Source organism: Myotis lucifugus, unplaced genomic scaffold, assembly GCF_000147115.1.
Source record: "Myotis lucifugus unplaced genomic scaffold, Myoluc2.0 scaffold_28, whole genome shotgun sequence".
NCBI lineage: Eukaryota > Metazoa > Chordata > Mammalia > Chiroptera > Vespertilionidae > Myotis > Myotis lucifugus.
Window position 1 is genome coordinate 5,327,636 of NW_005871076.1, and position 13,481 is coordinate 5,341,116.

A 13,481-nucleotide genomic window follows, 5' to 3' on the forward strand; every position below is an offset into this window, starting at 1 on the left:
CTGATTCCTCTTTCCAGTCAATATCCCCCCACTCCATGGCCAGCCCCCGTCAATCACTGCTCTACTTTCTGTTCTAGAACTCTGCTTGTTCTAGGACTTCATTTAAATGTGGGTATACAGTATATGCTCTTTGGTCTGGCTTCTTTCATTCAGCATGCTTTGAAGATTCATTCCTGTTGTAGCATTTATCAGTATCTATTTCTTTTTATTACTGAGTAGTAAGCTACTGTACGAATACGCCCCATTTTCTCTATTCCCCTGCGGATGGACACCTGGGCCATTTCCAGTTTTTGACTATTATGAATAAAGCTCCATTGGCAATTCATGTACAAGGCTTTGTGTGGACATACGTTTTCCTTTCTTTCAAATAAGTACCTATAATGGGGCTTGCTGGGCACATGGTATATTTAACTTTATAAGATACTGCAAAACCTTTTTCCAAAGTGATTTTCCATTTCACACGCCTGCCAGCAATGTATGAGAGTTCCAGTTGTTCCACATCCTTGCCAACACTTATTACCAGTTTTTTCAGCTTTGGTCATTCTAATGGGCGTACGGTATTATCTAATTGTGACTTTAATTTACATTTCCCTGATGGCTAATGATGTTGAACTATATTTCATGTGTGCATAGATATTTGTATATCTTCTTTTTAAAAAATATATTTTTATTGATTTCAGAGAGGAAGGGAAAAGGAGAGAGAAAGAGAAACATCAACGATGAGAGAGAATCACTAATTGGCTGCCTCCTGCATGTCCCACATTGGGGATCAAGCCCACAACCCAGGCATGTGCCCTGACTGGGAATCAAACCATAACCTCCTGGTTCATAGGTCGACGCTCAACCACTGAGCCACGCCAGCCAGCTGTATATCTTCTTTTTAATGTATTTGTTAAAATCTTTTGCCCATATTCTAATTTGGTTTTTTGTCTTCTTATTACTCAGTTAAAATGTTTCTTTACATGTTGTAGACACAACTTATTTGTTAAAAATTCTTCTAGTCCGACTGACCTTTTCATCTTCTTAACGCTGTCATCCCCTCTTTTATAATGACTCCTTTATGTGATCCAGAAATTCTCTGCCTATCCCAAGGTCATATAGATTTTTGTCTATGCTTTCTTTGAGAAGTTTTATAGTTTTCTTTTTTTTAAATGTAGTTCTTTGATCCATGTCAAGTATATTGTGAAGTAGGGGCTGAAATTTATTGTTTTCCATGTGGATATTTTGTTATTTCAGCACCATTTGTTGAAAACTCTGTCCTTCAGTTATTTAAATTTTGGCTCCTTTTACTTAATTATTTGTCTCTCCTACTAGACTACAAGCTCCATATATTTGTTTTAATTAATTAATTAACTAATTAATTAAAAATATATTTTATTGATTTCTTACAGAGAGGAAGAGAGAGGGATAGAGAGTTAGAAACATCGATGAGAGAGAAACATCAATCAGCTGCCTCCTGCACATCCCCTACTGGGGATGTGCCCGCAACCAAGGTACATGCCCTTGACCGGAATCGAACCTGGGACCCTTCAGTCCTCAGGCAGACGCTCTATTCACTGAGCCAAACCAGTTAGGGCTATTTGTTTTAATTTAAACTGGGCTCTTTTCCATCCTGGCTACCTTCTTGAAAGCAGAGAAGGGGCTTGCTTGCAAGTTAATTCCAGACATGATCCCAGGGAACAGAAATAGGAGCTGGGGAGAGTGAAATAAGAAGTAAGGGACAGCAGGACAATGGTGTGCCATGGAGGTCGCCACTGTGGATAACTAGGGCTTGTCCAGCTGGACCTGCTGAGGAGCAGTGTTGAGTGAACCTCAGAACTGTCCACTGGGTACCAGGGAGGGGCGTACATCTATCATCCCCAGCCCATTGCTCAGGGCTTGCCCTAGCAGAGCGAACTTGCCCACACTTCCAGGCCACAGTGCTTGACTCCAGACAGAAACTCTGGGCCCAGGCGAGAGCTCTGGGTAGCAGGTAGGCCAAGGGGCTCTACCTGCTCCAAGCTGGTTGACATGGTGATGGCTGGGTGAAAGGTGGGCCAGAGGGAGGAAAAGAGAGTCACAAGAAGTTTCTGATACACATTCAGTCAGCAAATATTTACTGAGTTCTCCTGTGTGCCAAGCACTGGAGATAATCATAACAAAGTCAATCTGTCCCCTGCCCCCAAGCCAATCCCTGTCCTTATGGGGGAGACAGACTGTAAATAATCAGTAATTGATACACATTTTATTAAGCAGAGATAAGTGCTATGAAGAAAAATAAAACAGGGTAAGAGAATGGTAATGATGGTGGAAGGATGGGGCTCATTTTGACCATCAGGAAGGTCTCTGAGAAGCTGACATTAGACCTAGAGCGAATGGAGTGAGAAACTGAGCCACGTGAATACCCAGGACAAGAACATCCAGGTGGAAGGAACCGCAAGTGAAAAGCCTGGAGGGAGGAACAGGATGTTAGAAAAACAACAAGGCCACTGTGGCTGGAGCGGAGAGAGGGGCAGAGTCGGAAGAGGTCAGGGGAGCAGTCTGGCAAACTTCAAAAATGAATTTGAATTTCATTCTGAGTGTGATGGGAAGCCACTGGAGAGTTTTCAGAAGAGTTATAACTTCTCATCTAAAAAGTTAGGTGGGGTACCATAGCATATATGTATTAGGATGGTTAAATTTTTTTTTAAAGTTATAATACCTAGTGCTGGCAGGGATACAGAGCAACTGTAACTTTCATACACAGCTTGTGGGATGCAAAATGGCACAGCCAGTTTGCAAAAGAGTTTGGCCATTTCACATAAAGGTAAACTGACAACATGCAACCCAGCAATCCTGCTCCCAGGTATTTACCCAAGTGAAATGAAGTTTATGTTCACACACAAACCTGTACACAAATGTTTACAGTAACTTTTTTTTTTTATAATAATCCGAAACTGGAAGCAATCCAAATATCCTTTAACCAGCCTGGCCAGCGTGGCTTAGTGGTTGAGTATCGACCTATGAATCAGGAGGTCATAATTCAATTCCTGGTCAGGGCACATGCCCGGGTTGTGGGCTCAATCCCCAGTAGGGGGCATGTAGGAGGCAGCTGATCAATGATTCTCTCTCATCATTGATGTTTCTATCTCTCGCTCTCTCTCCCTTCCTCTCTGAAATCAATACAAATATATTTAAAAAATATCCTTTACCTGGTACATAGCTAAATTGTAGTACATCCATATAAGAATACTGCCAGGCAGTAAAAAGGAATGAACCATAGATAATACACACAACAACCTGGCAGGACCACAAGGGTACTGTGCTTAATAAAAAAATTCAATCTCAAAAGGTTACATACTGCATGATTTAATTTTTTAAATATATTTTCATTGATTTCAGAGAGGAAGGCAGAGGGAGAGAGAGATGGAAACATCAATGATGAGAGAGAATCATCGATAGCTGCCTCCTGCATGCCCTCCGCTGGGGATCGAACCCGCAACCATGGCATGTGCCCTTGACCAGAATCGAACCCAGGACCCTTCCGTCCACGGGCTGACGCTCTATCCACTGAGCCAAGCCAGCTAGGGCTGTATGATTTAATTTACATAACATTCTCAAAATGACAAAACTATAGAGATGGAGAGCAGATTAGTGGTTGCCAGGGGGCAGGGAGATGTGAAGTGAGAGTGGGTGTGACTACGAAGAGGTAGCACTGGAGTTCTTTGGTGGCAATGCGACAGTTTTCTACCTCAATTGTGGTGGTAGGTATATGAATCTATGCACAGGATTGAAGTGCGTAGAACTATACACACACCCTCATACACAAATGGATGCAGGTTTAAAAAATGGTGAATACTAAATAAGGTATGTAGTCTAATTAACAGTAACGTACCAGTATGAATGTCCTGTTTTTGATATTTCACTATAGCTCTACATAAACTTTATCTAAAGCTCTGTATATAAGTTCTATATAAGATGTCACCATTGTGGAAAATTAGTTGAAGGGTACATGACACCCTATTATTTTTGCAATTTCTTGTGAGTCTATAATGATTTCAAAACTAAAAGTTTAGAACTACAAACCCTAGCAGGTAGGTAAAAAGCTATAAAAGACTTTTTAAAAAATTGGGGACATCTGCAAAGGGATATATAAAAGATGACATTTGGGAGTTATTGTCAACTTTCTTAGGTGTGATAACATATGCTTATCACATGTCCTCATTTTTAGTGTATATGCTGAAGTTTTAAGAGGTAAAGTGCCAGCGTCTACACCATAGTTTCAGATTTTCAACCAATTTGTGCCTAGGGACATATATCATTTTAAAATATGAAAAATGTGAACAATTATTAAATCTGGGTGGTAGATTTATAGGTGTTCGCTGTCTTATTCTTTTAACTTTACATTTGAAAATTTTTGTAATAAAAAGTCGAAAGAAAGAAGAAAAGGAACCGTTGTGTGTACAACGATATGATGAATCTCAAAAGCATGATGGTAAGTGAAAAGAGCCAGACTCAAAAGGACACACACTGTAAGATTCCATTTTGGAAAAGGCAAAACCGTAAGGACATAAATCAGATCAGTGGTTGCCTGTGGCTGGGGTGGGGGTGGGGGTGTTGGTCACTACAGAACAAGAGGAAATGTTGGGGATGTGGTGAACATATGAATATAGGATATTCTATGTTTTGATTATAATAGTGGTTACATACTTGTGTTTGTTGTAGAACTGCACATTTAAAAAGGTGAATTTTAATGCAAATTATACCTTTAAAAAAAGCAGAGGAAAGTATGTGCAGGAGAACCATTAATAAAACAAGCTACACGAGGACAAAGATCTTATCTGTCTTGGACTTGCTCATTGTGCTTATAACACACTTGGCATCTACTAAGCACTGAATAAATATTAGCTGGGATGTGCAGCAAGTTTCCCCCCAATAAAACCCCTGTGCTCCAGGGGCTGTGGGCTGTGCAGTACCATGCCGCGCAGGCTGGGCAAAGCAGCTGCTCTGCTCCATGGCTCTTTGCAGAATGAGTGATTTGGCCTTGTCTTACTCCCATGGCTTTGATGTTTTTTTCTGCTGCATCATCTGGAACAGTGAGATCCGTTGGTGTCCTTTATCCTGGTGCTTTAGGCTGGAGGGAGCCCTGTGGGCCATCTTAGGGACCAGGAATAGCTCCAGGGAGTGGCACGTGACTACTCCAACAGAGGCCCAGGTAAAGGCATTTACCTTTCTCCTGAGACTTGTAAGTCAAGACCAAACGTCCGTCGCCATGCTGCAAAGACTAGTTCGGTTTGAAGAGAGAAGTTAGAAATTTCCTTTCCAAACATAAAAATGCTAAATAGATTCGATACTTTGTTTTCTGGCTTAAGAATAACTACTATTTGGCTTTCTCAGTGCCAGGTCCCTTTACAGGCGCCCTGTTAGCCTTACAGCACTTGAATATGGTGCTCTGGTTCGTTGTTCCATTGTGCAGGTGAGATAGCTGAGGCTCAGAAAGGTGAAGTGACCTGCCTTTGGCCATATCTTGGTGTGCTCTCACAGCTGACCTTGCACTTACCGGCTCTTCCATATGGCTTTCACAGAGCCACCCCCAACCCTTTCGGCCACTAGCCCTAGCCCTACCTGGGTGCAGCCTTTATGTAGAGTTACTGTGGGTCCAGCAGCACCAGGTGGGCCATGGAAGTCTCTTCCTCTGGCACAGAATGGATGTTCTCTCTGTAGTAGGATGAGTGGTCCTATTTAGGTCAAATATAGAAAGGAAGGGGAGGGAGGAGGGGAGGAAGGGGAGGTGAGAACACGCAGAAAACACCAGATGCTCTTTCTAGCTTAAAAAAACTCCACAGACATTAGGGAACAGATTTTTATCACAGTCTGTTAGGAGGGAAAGGGGAGGGCGAAGAGCAGGCTGGGGAAGGAAGAAAGGGCGTCTATCCAAGACCTCAGAATTGGGTCCGGGGCCCATTGATAAAGACAAAGAGATGGCAATAGTCTCAGACACTGGGCAGCAGGTGCTGAGCTAAGCGCTCCACCTGAGCCATCTCAGGTAACTTTCCCAGTAACGTCTCAGACTTAACTTCTATTTTCATTCTCATTTTAGATTAGGAAACTGGGGCCCAGAGAGTACATGCACCAAATCACATAGTTTCATATGTGAAAATATCAATACACTAACATATCGATACACTAATTGAGGTCGGGAAGGACACACTTGAAAGTAACAGCAGTGTTTACCTGGGAGAGGGGCGTGATAAAGGTGGGGAGCTTTCGCTTTTTATTGCAGTGTAATATATATATTTTTTACATTGGGAATGTGTACTCATGTGTGTGTACTTTTTAAAAAAGTGGGCGGTGGTAAAGACTGTGTCCAAGGATCCCATCACTAGTTTGGAGCCGGATCCCAGACTGCAGATTCCAGTCTACGCTGCGCTGCCTTTCGAAGAAAGGGACCGACTTCTGAGAGGCGTGGGCCCCTGGCCCGGCTGCCTTCCCCGGGTTCCCGCGGGGCCTGGGCCAGTCCCTCCCTCCGGGAGCCCGTTGCTGGGTGTCCAGCCCCAGGCCCGCCCACTGTCGCGGAGCCGACTCCGCCAATCGGACCTGGCAGATGAGCGTGGCAGGAAATCAAGGTCAAGGCCCCGGACACAATGGGGCCGTTGTCGGCCTCAGTCAGTTGACTTACAAGCAGCAGCTCCCCATCCGCCCGCGCTCCTTCTCCCCAGCCCCGCTCCCCACCAGGACGTCACTAAAACCGACGGCCTCCTTCGGGGTCCCACCCAGGACGGGGAAGGCCGGGCCGCCCGGTGCATGGCCCGGTATGTCCACCAGGTGGCAACCGAGCACCGCATTCTGAGGTCGGCGTGGGAGGCCAGGGGCGGGCCGCTCAGCCACTGACAGGGGCGTGAGGGGACCCTGCCCTTTCTGCTTTATCCAAGAAGCCAGGTCAGATCGCACGTTTCCTCACCCTTTGCTCCGAGCTCACCGAGATCTGGAATCCCAAGGGCACTTCCCGCAGCAAACGGCAAAATGGCCGTGGACTACAGCACTTTTCCTTGATGGAGAGGAAAAGCCAGGGGAAGCTCTTTACGCCGCAAGTCACATCAGGTGGGCCCTGGCCGTCTCTCTGGTCTGGATTAATGAACTGGCTGATAGATTGGTTACGTTAGTGTATAAATGTCATCTCTGAAAGCCCCCACCCCACCCCCACCCCACCCCGTCTAAATTTTGTCCTTCTTGTTCTCGCTCAGGGCCAGCTGTAGTTTTCCTTCTTGGCGTGTATTGCCATTTGTAATTGGACACATATTTGATTCTTTTCCACTAGAAAATATGCTCCGCGAGAGCAGGGACTGGTCAGGTTTTGCTCACCAATTCGTCCTTAGTACAGGATCTGACACACAGTAGGTGTTCGATAAATATTTGTCAACATAATACGTGGACCAGTGCCCTACTGAATAGGAACTGGGCTTCCGTTTCTGACAGTTCGGCGTGTGTGAACACAGGTAGAGTCCGGGCCCTCTGAACAGGCTGCACCTGCCCAGACTATCAAATCAGAGAGGCATGCCCTGGAGGCAGAGGGCTCTGGGTTAAGGCTTCTGGGCTCTGGCCACCTGGCTTCACAATCTTACCTTCACCCCACACCTGCTGGGCCACTTGGCGCACATGGCTTGCTCTTCCTGTTTCAGTGACCTCGTCTGTAAAATGGGGACACCTACCTCCTGGGGCCGTTTTGAGGGTTCTGAGAAGTAACGGGTGGAAGGTGCTTGGCGCAGAGCCTGGGGCACAGTAAGCACTCGGTGAATATCAGCCAACATTATTATTGCTGTTGCTCTTGTTGGGGAAGAAACGTTCACAGAGGTCAACGCTTGAGTGTCCAAGGCATGTGCCAGCTGAGGTGAGGGGTCTGGGGCTGAGAGGGCAGTCCCGCTGGGACCCATCCCTTGTCACTTCTCCTGGCTCGGTTTCTTCTGAGGGCTGGTTCAGGAAGCTGAGGCTGGTGGGGACCCATCCCTTCCTCTGGGTGGCAGGTGTTACTCTGGTCAGGGTCAGACCTGCCTCTGCTGCAGTCGCCTCGGGGACATTCTCCTGCTTCAGGATATTCTCATGGTGGCCTCCCGGGGACACCATGGCCCACGCAAGCCCTTGGTAAATGCACATATCAGTTTGGGGGGGGGGTGGTGCCAGGTCCTGGGGACAGCGGTGCGCAAGGTCATCTTGTCTCTGCCCTCAAGAAACACCCCATCCTGGAGGGGAGGGGAGATGGCGATTAAAGCAACATGTCACTGTGATAAAGGGACAGGCCAGGCCTGAGCCATTCCCTCAGGAAGTGACTTGTGGGCTGAGAGCTGAAGATTGGGATGAGGAGCTAGCCAAGAAAACCCCTCCCTTAAAATGGCCCCTCCTGGGGACCGCTCTGATGACCCAGCAGATTCTCAGGCCCTTCCTGGGCCAGGCAAATGGTCGGGTGGGAGAAGACTCAAAACACACCCCCACCTCCTCACCCCCCACCTCCCGCCAGCACACAGGCTTCTACTGAGATCTGCTGCCCTCACCTGTGTCATCTGGGGACGTGCCCACACCATGTCAGACCCCCAGCCCTACTCTGTGACACTGATGCTGGCCAGGTCTGGCCCAGTCAGTGCGCCAAGCTGAGCTCAGGCCCCTTCCCTTGTGCCAGGGTGCACTGGTTCTGCCACTTGCTCCCCTCCCCATGAAATATCCAACCAGCCCTCATTTTTGAGACAATGGAATTCAACAGCCACACGATTGTTAGAGGTGAGAGTGGAGGAGCAGTCGAACCTTCCTGAGCCCACCTGCTGCGTCCCAGCCCTGAAAGAGCGGGCCAGGAGTTGAGGCAGAGCTGGGCTCGAGGAGGAAGAGATATGATGGGCTGCAGAGTGTAGAAGGTGCTGCCCTGTAGGGCTTGGGTTTGGGGGTGAGCTGGCCTGGTGGGGGAGGGCAATGTCAGCCTAGCTTCCTCCACCTTCTGTAGGCTCTGGAGTCAGACAGACCAAGGTTGGGTCCTGACACTGTCTCTTATAACTGTGACTTTGGGAAGTCACTCCTCTGAGCCTTAGTTGGCCCATCTGTAAAATGGGGTTAAACTCTCATGAGATTTGTGGGTTTTTAAAGAGATAATGAATGAAAAATGCACAAGCACAGTACAGACACCCAGCAACCCCTCAACACATGATCTCCTCCTCTGCTGCTGCTGTGGCGCTGCTACAAAGATGAGGCCACGCACAGAATTGCACAGCGTTTGGCTAGTTCCAGAGGGAGGTCAGCCTGGTCACCTGGGGAAGGCTTCCTCCCTGCCTGGTCCCACTGATAATGACACCAGGTCCCCGGTGTGACACAGGAAGCTCAGAGGTTCTGGAAGGGAGAGTCACCCTCCCCACCCCTCCCCCAGCACCCCACCCCCACTTACCAGGATGTGGGTGACCCTGTGAGATGGGATGGGGACCCCTTAGCCTGAGGCAGCCTATTTCTCTTCCTTTCCTCTCACTGCTTCTCTGTCTTTAACTTTGCCAAAGCCAGAGACTTGCTCCCCTGAGACAGGGAGAGAGAGGAAGAAAAGGGACAAAGTGAGGAGGCAGAGGAGGTTCTTCAATGTTTAAAGAGGAAAGTGGTCATCTCAATCTTTTCATCTCAGGCTGAAATTGGTGACATTAGGTAGTGTATTTAAGATATCTGTACCCGCCCCTTGCCACCCCCTTGGGAAAAGAGCTCCCTCAAAAGCATGATGCAGTTTACATAATAAAAGAATGGAGGCTTTGACAAAGAAATAAAAATTATTAAAGAACATCAGGCCCTGTCAGCATGGCTCAGTGGTTGAGCATCGACCTATGAATCAGGAGGTCACAGTCAGGGCACATGCCCAGGTTTCGGGCTAACCCGTGTGGGGCGTGCATGAAGCAGCTGATCAATGATTCCCTCTCATCATTGATGTTTCTATCTCTCTCCCTCTCCCTTCCTCTCTGAAATCAATTATATATATACTTTTTTTTTTTTTTTAAAGAACATCAGAGTCTGCAGTCCAGTTGGCCATCCGACACCCATTTCCAAGGTTGGGGCTGCTGCTTCTATACCTGGTGTATGTCCTTCCTCTGCTGAGAGCAGGCTGGGGGTGTGTCTGGTGGAGGGTAGCAGTATCGGCTTGGGCTCAGGTTGGAGCTGAAATCCTGCACTTCAGCCCTTTCCAGAAATAATCAGTCTGAGCAAGGGTCCTAAGAGCCGGGATCACTCCCAAGTCAGGTTCTTCAGGCAGGATCTTCTGGCTCCTCCCACAGATGGGCCTCTGGCTCCATTTCCATCCTCCTCCACTCCTCTATACCCAGTTCCCCCCAAATCTGCAGGGAAAGCCCTGGGCCTCCAGTTTTCTGAGGGCCTGAGAAATCCCCGAGGACCCGGCAGCCCCCACTCCAGCCCGGCAGAGAGCAGGCGAGCTCTCTGGGGGAGGTCAGCCCGTGTGTGAAGCCTTGGCGCTCGCTCCGGATCTGAGCTTTGATTAGCCTGGAATGTCCCTGGTCTGGTTCTGAGTGAGGTCAGCAGGGAGACGGTGTGAGGGTGTCCCGGGCTCCTCAGGCTTAGAAACCCACAGGCCTGCTTTCAGGGCCTAGGATTCCCGGCCCACAAAGCCCTCTACTCTTGCCTCTGCCGATCTCACCTTCCTCGCCCGCTCCCCCCTTCCCCGAGCCCTGCTCATAGGGCCTGCTCTGCCCCTACCACCTGTCATCCCTTTTGTCTCTCCGATTAATTTCTGTTCTTTCTTTAGGACTCCCTTCTAGGAAGCCAAGCTGACCCCTTCCTGTCTCAGGCTAGGCTGGCTCTCCCGCCATGTCTCCATCTCTAGAGAACCAAGCTTCTGTCCCCTCTCACCACTGCAACCTGCCTGAGGACAGGGACAGTGCCACTGCTGGGCCCTGGCACACACACAGGACCTGCATGTGGAAGGTGCTCAATGAATCAGTGAGTGGTGCTTAACCTCGTGACTTTAAGAGGCCACAGTTTATAGTAAATGTGCAAGTGGGAGGGGGTGACTCCTGCCCTCAAATGCCTCCCCATACCTGAGGCTGCCTCTCCCCCCTCTAAGTCCTGGATTTTAGGCCCCCCTTTCGCTTCCACCCCACCCCCACCCCCTTGTCACAGCCTGATGAGGGCTGCGGAGGTGGTGCAGCAGGGGAGCTAACATGGGGCCACCTGCCAGCGGAAGGACCTTGATCCGTTTCCTCTTCTGTAAAATAATTACAGCACCTTCTTACGGTGGTTTTGAGGAGTAGGTGTAACAATTCCCATAAAGCGCCCCTTCCCGTCCCCTGGACAAAGGATGACTCTCTTTCCTAAGGGTCTGTGATCTCCTCTGGAGAGGGGAAGGCAGCTCTGGTTCTGGCTTGGCACCCTATTTGCAGTTCTGCAACCCTCCTCCCCACCCATCCCCTCCCTAGGGCCATACCTTCCCCAGTGCAGAAGCCAGGGGGACAGCTCTAGGGTGAGTGGTGTCCGGGGAGGCTCCTGGGCACACAGGACAAATGAGTGGCTTCAGTGGCAGGTTCTCTGCCCCCAGGTTTGTTTGGCTCCGGGTTCAGGGGGCACTTTAGGGGCATGGCCAGGCACCTGGGGAGCTTACCCATCAGAAATACGGAATCTTTGAGCAGGCTAGCTGCTGCGTCCCTGCCCTGACATCTGGAGGCCTCACTCCCCACCCTCAGGTTAGTATCCCCAAAACCAGAAAGACAATCTATGTGAAGAGAGGATGAACTTGACCAATGGCCAAGGTCAGCATGGCACTCACCCCTTCTCTGCAGTGCCCCTCCATCCCCCAGCTCAGACAGCTGGGGATGGTGTACAGCAGTGGTTCTCAACCTTCTGGCCCTTTAAATACACTTCCTCATGTTGTGACCCAACCATAAAATTATTTTCGTTGCTACTTCGTAACTGTAATGTTGCTACTGTTATGAATCGTAATGTAAATATCTGATATGCAGGATGGTCTTAGGCGACCCCTGTGAAAGGGTCGTTCGACCACCAAAGGGGTCGCGACCCACAGGTTGAGAACCGCTGGTGTACAGGAAGGATGGAAGGCATGAACCCTGGAGGCACACGTCTCTTTTAATCCTAACCAGCTGTGTGTGACCTTGGGCAAGTAACTTCATTTCTCCAAACCTCAGTTTCCTAAGCTACAAAATGGGGGTAGGTCTCCCAGTAGGTATCCCTTGGAAAGCTACAAAGACCCATAATAATAAAATCGGAATATGCTAATTAGACTGGATGTCCTTCTGGATGAAGCCGGGGTTGGAAGGAAAGCCCAGGTCCCAGGTGCCTGCCGGCGCCGCCAGAGGGAAGCTGGTGCCAGTAGCCGGGGGAAGGAAGGCCTACTCTTGCATTAATTTCGTGCATTGGGCCTCTAGTTAAATAATAAAATGCATATAATGCACTGAGCTCAGAGTACACATATTAAGTGAATAATAACTGGTAGTATTGCTATAATTATTTTCAGTCCCTTACTGTGTTCCCAGCAACTACCCAGGATACTTTAATGCTGTCCAACCTAACAGAGTCTGAATCTGCTGAACATTTATAATATTTCAAAGAGGAGCAGGTAACTGAAATGAGAGGAGAGAGGGGCCCACCGGTTCTAAGGAAAAGGTTGCTATCCTTTTCTGCCCCCACCCCACACCAGGGCCCCACGTGGTTCTGCTGCTGTCCTTACCTCTTTATGTCCAAAAGTTCAGGGAGGTCTTGCTGCATCTTCCCCATGCCGGCAGCCCTGCCACCTGAGGACCAAGTGCCCTGGCCTGGAGGCTCTGGGCCTCTCCATCTGCTCGAGAGGGGGTGGTGAGTGCATGCCTGGCCAAAAAAGCGATGACAAAGGACCACACCTTTGCTCAGCGCCATCCTTCTGGCTTTCCAAATGAGGATTCTCAAACTTTTCTCTCCATAGAGATGACATGACTCATGGGCAATAATACCAGCAGCAGAAGTGGTCCCTTTCTCTATGCTGGTGGTGGTGGGGGGTGTCTCAGGGGCAACCAAATCCAGCTACAAAGCTTTGTAGCCACGATGAATGTGGACTGGCAGGAGGGAGAAGGGAAGAGGCTGAGAGACCCACATCCCCAAAGGCCTGGGCCATTGGGTTCCAGGCGCTGGTCTCACTATGTGGAGTCATGCAAGGAGTTAACTGTGCCCCCCTCTGCCCCCGCCCCCACCCCACCCCCCAACACATATAATCATCTCGGCCACATCTGTAAAGACAAAAGGAAACAAAATACAGAGACCACTGCTGCCAGAGGTCTACTACAGGCTGCTGCTGGTTAACCTGTGGCAGCGATACGGGCACTTGTGTGTCAGCTGAGGGACCCTGGTATTCCCAGGCAGGCCACCCTGGATTCTTTCCAGATGAGACCAAGAACAAGGACTGAGGCCAGTTGGTGGCCCTGGCCACACTGTTGCTCCTTAAAGCTGAGGCCTGATTCAACCTCTCCGCAGTGTATAGCATGCTCCCCTGTAAGGAACTGGCCCTGCTGAGGGGC